Consider the following 10,796-nt stretch of genomic DNA (forward strand, 5'->3'; position numbering starts at 1 on the left):
AGCAAATCCTGGGTCGGGGGACCTTATAATCGACTTTTTAATCCTTAATCCCTAATGTGTCCAATTTCATAACCTGGCTGCCCTGCCATGTTACAGGAGGCTGATGAGATCAGAGTTAAAGTTAGACATTGACTGAGGAATTCACTTTCTTTCGAGCACTTTGGGAGCTTCTGCCAGGTGCAATTCTCCTGCTTCTCTGCCAGCTCTACTGGCTCCCACATTACCTGTATAAATGAAATTACTTCCAATTTAACAAATATTTGAGATTCATATTTCTTTATTGCTAAACTCGGTAGCTCAAGTCACATCAACCAGAAATAGATTTTTTTTTTTTTTATGATGAGCTTTTGGGAAAAAAAAAAAGTAACCTGCAACAACTGATTGCAGAATATTTGAGCCTACAGTATGATCATTTTCTGACCCAAACCAGATAGCTGACTTCTAACTGTAAAACTGTATAGTTACTGCATTTTTTCTTTCAAAGAGGAAATTAAAAAAAATACATTGTGCATCTTATGTTGAGTTTCTGTGGTAAAAACACAATAGCATGTGAAATAAGACACCAGATTACAAGAAAAGTTTATTTGCATGCAATTGATGAACTCTAAAAGAAAATACTGAAATCTGTTTACTTATGACTAAATCCTAGTGTCAGTTTGCTACAAGTAAGATTTTACATTTATTGCTTATCTATATCATCTTAAACAAGATTTTCACACATTTAATACATTTGCCAAGAAAAGAGCAAATAAATCATAAGGACAAAATGAAAACCATACATCTTTCCTAAATTTTGGTGTAGTCTATAAAAACCGCTTTTTTTATATGGCCACTTTTATTGAGTGAGTGTGCCAGGGTCTGTAAAATCACTTTATGTTTAAAATCATTGTAAACAGGAAGTTAGCTTTGAATAAAAGTGAAAAACCTTGCCCAGTATTTATTTTTAATTTTTTAAATTTGTCAAAATCTTGTAAAAAAAAATTGCACTATTCTTAAATTTGGGCCGTTTGCCAAACAAAATAATTCCAGAGACTAAAAATTGAGCTCAGGTCACACTCTATAATTTTGTATTTAGAAGAACTAGATTCTGTCATTTAGATTAGCAAGAGACAATTACTAAATAAAAGTGTATATAGTAAAAGTTTTTGAAGTCCAACTTATGAAACAGCAAAGTAGACAACAAAATCCAACCACAGAAGACAACTTGACAAAAGTACTAACAAAAAAAAGACCAAACCACGGCAGAATATACACAGGGGAGAGTATATATATAAATATGTACACATAAGTCCTTCATAACATGACACTCATTGCAGCTGCTTGAAAAAAGCACATTTTGAATCATCTGACGACGATGTGAAAGGCTTTGAACATAAATGCTCCAGTAAAACAAGAGTCTTCCTTTTTATTTTAGCTCCTCCTTCACCACATCCAAGTGGAGCTACAACCTCATTACTGCCTACGAGCAACTGATTGGTTTGTCTTTCACCTGCTAACACCCTATCATTACTTAATAACAAGACAACAAAGATGTGTTAACTTTTAGACTTATCCACACTCCCTGAAAATCTTTATTGACTTTTATCCATGGCCTTGGTAAAGGACGACTGAAAGTCACAGTTCAGCTCACCTGCACAAGGGAACTCTGCTGAAGCAAGGCCCTTGATTGGAGCCTGCTGATGTACACCTTGCTAAATGTAAAGTGGACCCCATAATTACTGCTCGGAGACGCCACAGTGCTGTTGATTTACGATGGGATGCCTATCAGTTTTCCGATGAAAGCAGCGGACATGAACTTGTTTATCTCGCTGCTGGTGACGACGGAAAGAGGAAAAGTTTCAAGCTTCGCTGCTCATTGTGGGCCAGTGAGATAGAGGCAGAGACACGGCAAAACAAAAGGCAGCCAGAGAAATTTGCATGGTGCTCAATTATACATTAGCGAACATCACTTGGCAATCTGTTCATATCAATTTAATTGGATTTTAATACTGCCTGTGATCTTGTTTCCTAATTAACAGCAGCGGCTGGCAATAAAGCAGAAGCATGCACCCAGCAACACCTTTGATCCAGGCCATATGGACTTGCTCGGAGCTCATTGGTAGGGGGAGAGAAAAATATCAGTCACCTAAATATGGGCCTATGACAAGCCAGTGGATATATGTGTGTGTGTGTGCGTGTGTATGTGTGTGTGATGTTGGCCCTTGTTTTTGTTGGGTCTTCTGTGTGTCCATGCATGTGTGAATGCATGTTTTTCTCACATCATGTTTGTGTCTTCTGCTTCCTGTCTGTGTGTGTGTGTGTGTGTGTGTGTGTGTATGCGTGCACGCACACAAGTGTATCCGTTTGTCGGACATGCCTGTTTGTGTGCGTGGAAGCGTGTGCGCCTTCCAGGGGGTGGAGGGATCAGCGCAGCCCCCAGATGGCGGATATCGCTCCTGCCTTGCGCCTTCATTGATTAATTTCTTCCCTGATTGGTTGTGATTACTGATAAATAAAACATGATCTGGGGATCAGATGCAAATCAGCTCGGGATGGGGTGGCAGAGAGGGGCTGTTGATTGCTTTCTGAAATCTGTGTATTTCTTGCCCCGCTGCCCTCGACTCTGGAGTCGAGGGCAAGAAAAGGGCATATCTTCTTTTTTTTTTTTATTGCTGGCAGACATGCTAACTCAGCCTCTTTGATCAAGTTCATCACATCTGATTCCTGACTGTCACAGTTACCTTTGTCATCTATGAAGTTCATCCAAAAAATATTTTAGTTGGCAACCCTAATAGTCTGCTGCACCCTTATAGAGCACAGATCAATGAGGAAGTTTAATATAGTTAATCTTGCTGAATATTTTTGACTTCCCTGCTAAAATTGTTTCAGTTCAGTTTTTTTGGGACCACATTTAAGTCAGGCAAATAGTTTGAAGAAAATTCAACATGTTTCCACCAGCAGCAGTGAGGAAAGGTAAACCAGAGATTTACAGAAACAACAAAGGTGTTAATGAGAGCAGATTTATAAGCCAACAAATGAGTTAGCAAGAAAAGTAATAGACAACTTAAAATTATTACCACAAAAATCATTTTGTGTTTTCCTTAAATTGCATTTTACTGTTTCACTTGGTTCTAGGGGTAGTGTATTTCCCTCTTTTTAAGCTTTTTTAGGTCATGTAAAGGTTTTAACCTTTTAAAGAGCATGTTGCTTAGATACTACAGCTTTTTTGACGGGATAAAACAGGTAGAGTTCCTTCAGGTGATAAAAGTACATATTCCTGATTTTCGGTTCATGGAAACATTACAATAACATATTTGAGACTAGAAAAAAATTATTTCAGCTCTCATTTATGAAAATATTGAACTTATTTCAAAACGGCAAAAAGTTTGGATTGTGTAGTGACGTAGTGGCCACCCACTGTTCTCACTCAGCACTCTACTCTATATTCTCAATTTATCCATTATTTCATAAAGAAGTGCTTCTTGTCCTAGGGCAATTGACTTTGTTTTGTGGTACTTTTTTTTGTATTTTGCACAGAATGTACCCCTTACTCAGTGTCTCGACGTTTACTTGTTTCTCTGTTCCCGGTTGAGTCATTGATACTATTATTTGCTACCGTTCTCTTTGAAGCAGGGGTCATGGTAACCGACTGTTTTTGGTCTTTGATTGTTCTTAAAACAGTGACGAAAAAAAACTGAAGTCCATCTTTAATTCTGACAGATTACAATTCACACACTTGACTTGGTAGAGACACACATATATTTTCTACTTTAAGCACAGAGTACTACATCAAGGGAAAAAAAAATACTTTCAGTAGAGAGTATTTGAATTAGTTAGTTACAGTTACAACTGTTTTTTTATTACTATTTTACTGTGAAATGTTTACTGTGAAATGCAGATGGTCAAATTACGTTTCCAGGGAGAGTTATTGCAATGTCCTCCAGAAAGAGGGCAGGTCAACAGTCTGACACGAAGACTGCATTCAGCTAACACCAACAGATTTAGCAGTCTTCAGTAAGCTTCATCCTCATTCGGAAACCTGGTTGTTTCTCTGAAGAATGCTAATTTATAATTAGACAGATTTTCTAAATCTAGTAAAGTGACAAAAAGAGAGAGGGGTGTGTGTGGGGAGATTATTGACTTATTTACCAAAATAAACAATGCAGGTCTGTGGTTAAATCATCTTGGGCTAAAATCAGCTTGTGGGAATTAGATGAACAGCATCAGTTGGACAGCAGACGGTTGGTGAGTTTATACACGCACTACGCTGCTCTAAAGAAGAAGAAAAAAAAAAGCTAAATTTGCACTAAAAGATGTTGAGCTTGATCAAATTCTAGAGATATTGTGTCAAATAAAAGGTACATGACAAATTTCTCTTGCCCAATCCAGATGGTTTGCTGCAATAATTTCTATTCTGTTTGATTTATCTGCAGCGTACGCTCAATTTCCCTATGCAAAGTTTACAGGTTCAACTTGACATTATTACCCCAGTTTTGAGGAGGCCTCTTTATTCAAAGTCAATTAAATGGCAAAGGGATGCTGCGCGGATTTATAAAAGGAGAACTGCGTTTGAGGAGGGAGAAGGGGAGGATTTCAGAAGCAAACAAAGCCTTTTACAAGAGGTGAGAATTTCAAAAGATAATGCATAAATCTACATCTAAATCTGAAATCACTCCCTCAAAATGCCAAATCTCTGAACATCCATCCATCAGTTCTCATCTAGAGACACAAGGGCATTTTACATTATAAACAGGATCATTTTAGAGGATCTTTAAACCTGGATTTGAATTCAAATGCACAGAGGCAGGTGAAGATCAACTCTGGTTTGACCTAAAGAACAATTTAAAGGTAAAGGTTATGAACAAATATCTGAAGTGAATAGTATTAGATAATAAAAAGTCCCCATTTTTTTCTAATTTTTATGAGAATTATGCCTCTGAACAAGACATATTTATAATTTTTTTCTACATTGTTGTTGATTAAAATATCAGAAAAAAAAGATCAGAAAAAAAGAGAAGATTTAAAGACTTTATACTGGCAAATTCTGTCTATATATGCAAAAGACAAAAAAATAAATAAAGCAAGCTGAAGCATCGACAAATATTCTTTAAAAATGTAAAGAACAACACATCATTGGTGAGGACTGTGCAAGTATGTGTGCATGAGACTCATTGGATTAAAGGGCTATTGTGCGGAGGTAGAAGCCCCGGGGCTTTCATTTGGGGACGACTTAGGGTCTTTTCTTTGCAAATTAAATTATTTTCCTCAACTGGTATGTGAGATTTTCATAAGCACACAGTTTCCTCTCTATCAACCATGAGCAGCTCCATCTTTCTGTTTGCTGTGTAGAAGCAGTGTAATCACATGTATAGCTATAACTCTGCCTTTTGGAATCTCTCCATAAAAGCGTGCATCTTCCAAGAGGAAATGGGAAATCTCTCTGCTTTTTATCGACATGTAGATTAGAACATACTGAACGTCTCAGCCCACAGACGGATGCAGCTTTTTTTTTTTTTTTTTCAGGATCCCATGTAACTAAGACTCCATGGATGCAAATAAAAATAAAAATAAGAAATGCCGCCGGTGGTGCAGTTCCTATTCGGCAAAGTTTCATTACTTTCAAAAAAACTGGAGATTTTTACACTAAATTACAAGTACTGACCCCAAATGAAGTTCAATCACTTGGTGACACGTGTGCTCTCAGACAAATATTGTTTTCTAACCAAAACTATCAAGATTTGATGCCAAAACCAATCAAATGTCAACTTAAAACGCAGTGATAGTTCCCGTACCAAACAAAAATAGGATCGGAATTACACAACTGTTCCAGAAACACTCCCAACCCTAACTGCTGTGGAGAAATCTTGAATTTTAGCTGTTCATCTATCTCCTTTTCCTCTGTATTAAAATTCAGAAACATTCCTTTTGTAAATGAATGTGACCTTCTACCGTTTGTGTATGGTAAAAAAAAAGAGAGTTTAACTTTTTTTTTGTCTCTACTATGTTGTCACAAAAGTATCACCTTTGTTTACTTTTGCTAAGATGTTAGTGTGAAGTATGACAGACTCATGGATGGCAAATTTAGCTCCTTAATCACAGAAGATGACCTACAGCGCTTCTGAATTACTCTCATTGCAACCACTCTGAGTTGAACGAGCTCCAGGCAACAGATTGCTTAGTAGAGATTTGATTTGTGAAGTAAGACAACACTCTGGGTAGATGGATCCAAACTCAGAGTTTCTTTATCACCATCCATCCATTCATCCCTTCCTATCCGTGCATGGTTGCAGGGGACATGTCTGCAAAGGTCATTGGCAAGAAGTGGACCTGGACAAGCCGCCTGCCCATCACTGGAAAACATAAAGATGTAGAACAAACGATTACGGATGTAAACAGAAAACGAAGGCATGTGAACTATTATTTGAAGAAATTCTTTAAAAGAAAATATCTAAGCCCTTTATATAATTAGATACACTGTAGCAAACATAAAAAATAAAATAAAAAGTACATCAAGCAAAACTTTAGTCTCCTTTATTATTCTGTATATGTGGTACTTTGTGCAGTCGTCAACACTCAACCTGGCGTTGGTGCTGTTTAGCTTGCAGGTTGTTCCAGAGTCTTTGGTTATTGCACCGAGGCATTGTTCTGATGTACAGCAGATGGAGGAAAAATGGCTCTGCTAATGTTGTCAGTAAACAAGGCGGTAAATCAGCCAGGCAGCCGTCACAGCAGGATTGAGTCTGAGAGCAGAGGCGTGTGGACTTGGAGACTTGACGTGAGCGCGGTACTTTGAGCAGCGGCGCTGATAAGGACGGCCGAGTGTGCAGCTGGTTTACTCTGCTGACAGAGTGAGTGCAAGGCAGACAGGCGGCTGCAGATAGAAGCTTATTCTGGCTGCTGTTGGGCTCCTGGACGGGTCCGTACATTTGTGTGTATTTGCTGGCTTTTGGGAGTGAATATCGGCCTCTTGGTTTTTGACAGGGCCTGTCCGTTGACGAGGGATCCTTTTCTCATTAAGCCCCCTCTCCCTAATCCTCTGCCTCGTTTGAAACCCGGTCCACCCCCCTTCCCCCTCAGTGAAAAAAAAAAAAAAAAAAAAAGAAAAGCTATTTGTTAGAAGATGCTCCGGCTCTTTCTGCCTTTGCTCTCCTGCTCTCCGTCTCTTCTATCCACCTTTCGGCCCCCTCCTTCCCTCCTTTCTCTTTATCAATGAATATACCACTCCTGACACTAAAGACTTAACATCAAATGAGCTTGGAAATCCATTTTCACACTTTTGGCTGCCCATTCCAAAGCTTTGTATTTTTTTTTTCTATTTCATAGGAGGTGAACAGAGTGTGGCTCACAGACACAGTTGCCTTTGTTCGTCTGCCCTCTGGCCCTCAGTGCCCAGGCTGCCGGTACCACCGGGAGACGGCTAGAGGAGATCAAACGGGCTGCAGCGAAGAGCGCCGGTACCTGGCCCCAAAAGATGCCCCCTGGCTCTCACAATTAAATCAGCCAGCTCGTAAAAAAGGAAGAAAAAAAAATCCTGGTACCGTCAATCAAAATAATTTACCCAGGCACGGTTGCTTTCTTAAAGGCGCACCGCTGCTTTCCTGACGGGGCCTGTCCACTTAATTTCAAAGCTCTTTATTCAAATCAGGGCTGAGGAGGAAGTGCCGGCAAGCACCGCAACCAGTATTCTTATCCTCTAGCCTCCAGTTGTCTTCAAAAATAATGTGGGGGAGGAGGAGGGGGACGAAGGGAAAGAGATAGGAGAAAGAAAAGAGGAGCCCGGTGAGGCAGCGTGTCATTTGAATAATACGCTGGACACTTTCAATCTCCCAGAACATAAGAGGAAGGTTTTAATGCACAGGGTGCAGGAAGCGCACACAGTGCCCCCGGATGCCTCAGTGGAGAGCTGTTGAAAAAAACGTGTGCTGAAGTCAGATGGAGGTTAAACTCAAAAGTTGGGCTGACCAAAGAGGTGGGCTGAATGTAAAACCAACATTGCTGGCTTCTCTGTCCTTTCTCTGTGTTGAGTAAGCCAATCGTACCCAGACGAAAACACAATCTTGTCACGTAGCGAGAAAAAGAAACGGACACCAAACAGATAAATGGAAGCATACCAGTGGACTCTGGTTGTGTTTGTTTTCTTTTCTTTTTCTTTTTTTTTTTTTTTACCAAAACAGACATTATTCATAAAAGATCTTTATTTCATATTTACAGGCTCCTTTATAAGTTGCACAAATCATTAAAAAGCCCAGGTATTTCTCCAGCGGGTCAACACAGGACTGGAACAAGGACACATGACACAAAGAACAACACGCGTCAGATGGCAATTTAACTTTCAGTTAAGCTTATATGCAATGTTTTGAACACAGTACCCGAAGAAAAGCCAGGAAATCACAGGGAACTCCACATGGAAAGGCCATGGTTGGGTTTCAAATGCAAAACTTTCTTGCTGGAGTTCAACAGTGGCAACAACTGTGATTCCGGAATTAAAAAATAATCTTATATTAATTTGTCTAAACTTTCGCATACACATTTTTTGTTTCAGAACAGTTTTACTTGAGCTTTTTGTCTTTTTTTCCATTAGTCTAAGCAAATAAAAGAAAACTAGACACATGGCTGCTGGAATTTGTAATTGAAAATTACAAATTACAAATTAAGCCTCAGACCAGTTCCGTCAAGATTGCATTAGCAGCATGCTACACAGCTACAGTAAGTCCGTATGCAGATTGCTGAGACTGAGAATGGGGGTGGTGGGTAGAATGGACTTTAGCACAGTTTTAAAAAAGGCTGCTATTGAGAACTCTATTAAAATCAACCGAAAAGCTACAACATCCAGTGACAAATACCCACAGTTACAGTGAACATACAGTAATTATTCATTAGCCATTAGTGTGTGTGTTCATAAGAGATTGCTTGCAAGAAGTCACACAAAGCAACTTGATACTTTTTCAGTCAAACGAAGCTATAAAAAACATAGAATTTTGACATTTATTAAGCTAATTTTAACTGCTTTTATTTGTGATTAGCACAGTTAGAATTAAATGTCTCTCTAAAACTTCACTTTTATAATTAACAGATATGATAAGAAGGAAATGCTTTGCAAATGAACTCTGCTTGTAAAATAAAAAAAATAATAATCACTAATCTGCCAAAGTTTAAAATTATATGAAATATTTCAAACATTGGTTTATGCCTGATATCCAATCCAAGAATGGCGTTAGGAAGTTTTCCTACATCTTTTTTTTTTTTTGTTGAGCGTGGCTTCAAATATAGAGGTGATTGGGGAAAACGTCGCCTCCTAAAACAGTTAAATATTTTTGTTTGCGGGAATTGTTCCACATTTTAATTTTTCTTGCAGTTTCATCATGAACTGGGGTAGGCTTACTCATAATTCCCCCGTCTTTTCAGCACAGCATATATAATAAATGCAAACTTGGACCTGACATACTCGTCTTTTTCAGCCTTACCTTTTGATTTTTCTTAGCATGTGAGGTTTTTTGTGGCCCTTAATCACTCCTCCCCTCCTCCCCATTTCAAGTGATGACCAACAAACACCTTACGCAGGTATTGTATCCAGGAAATCAATTTTGGCTTCTCTCCATTCATAATACCAGCAATAAATGACAGCGTCTTGCCATTCTGGAGCTCTCCTGCAGTCCTCTTTGTTACAGCCAAACACTCAGGCTATTGTTCTATTATACCGTGTCCTCGTGGCATAAATCATAAAACGACATCCACCTATACAGATGCTTTCTCCGAGAATCGTAGACACAGCAGGGTGTATCTTTAAGGCTTTTGTGTTGGCCTGACAGACAGCGTGGTATTGTTACCTGATTTAGACAAAGGTAGGCTTTCGTGTTTTCTGTGTAGTGAGTGGTTTTCTCCAATTCTTTGACTGTTGAAGCTCCATGAGTTTCGGAGAATTGGAGACTAAGCAGTTTTTTTTTTTTTTCTTTTGCTTTATTCTGACGTGCTCTCTAAGACAAAATGAACAAAACTTTTTCATTGGTTTCTTTAAAGACGGGCACCTTGAACGGTAGAGTTTTGGCCCAACATTGATAAAGAGAAATATTTGATCATGTTAAGATCAGTCAGAAGACAATTATGAATGAACTCCATAGTGTGCAGGGTGGTTTAATAAGTGTACTTTTTGCCCTTTTTGTCTTGTGCCATGAGTAGCCTTGCTTCTCTTTTTTTTTTCCCCTCTAGAGGAAATTGCAGCACACTCAAGCTTGCATTTCTCTTCTCCCTGAGTAACTATCAAAAGAGAGAGATTCATCACTGACACAGAAAACAATGAAATCTGCGGCTCAGAGACTATTTTTTATCTAAATATACACTTAAATACATTTAACTGACCAAGAGGGGAGTATGCAGTGGCTTCCAATAAAGCAAGATAAAGCACAGCTCTGGTACTTTGATTTGAGCGTCTTGGAACCGAAAACAAAATGGACTCTTCTATAAATCATGATAATACTGTGACTGCAGGGAGAAAAGGGAAGGGGGCGGCTATGCAATAAGAGATAAAAAGTAGGGCGTTAAAAAAGTGAACTCCATTGTCGTTGCGCGGGGGGTGGGGAGTAAAGTGGAATGTGCACGTTGGCCGGAGACCGACGTGCTTCTGGGAAGGTGCCAACGGCTCATCAAAACAGTTATGAGCTTCAGAGAGGTGGAACTCCTGAAACGAGACAGGGCCCCTCACTGGCTACCCTGGGGCAACCCTTGGGACAGACATCAGAGCTGCTGGACAAAGAGGTGAAACGGTAAACCGGTCTGTGGTTAAATAAAGGCCGTCGGTATCAGTCTGCCTCTGCTGTTCC

The sequence above is a fragment of the Poecilia latipinna genome, unplaced genomic scaffold (assembly GCF_001443285.1).
Source record: "Poecilia latipinna isolate Pla-1442-1.1 unplaced genomic scaffold, P_latipinna-1.0 Scaffold676, whole genome shotgun sequence".
Lineage (NCBI taxonomy): Eukaryota > Metazoa > Chordata > Actinopteri > Cyprinodontiformes > Poeciliidae > Poecilia > Poecilia latipinna.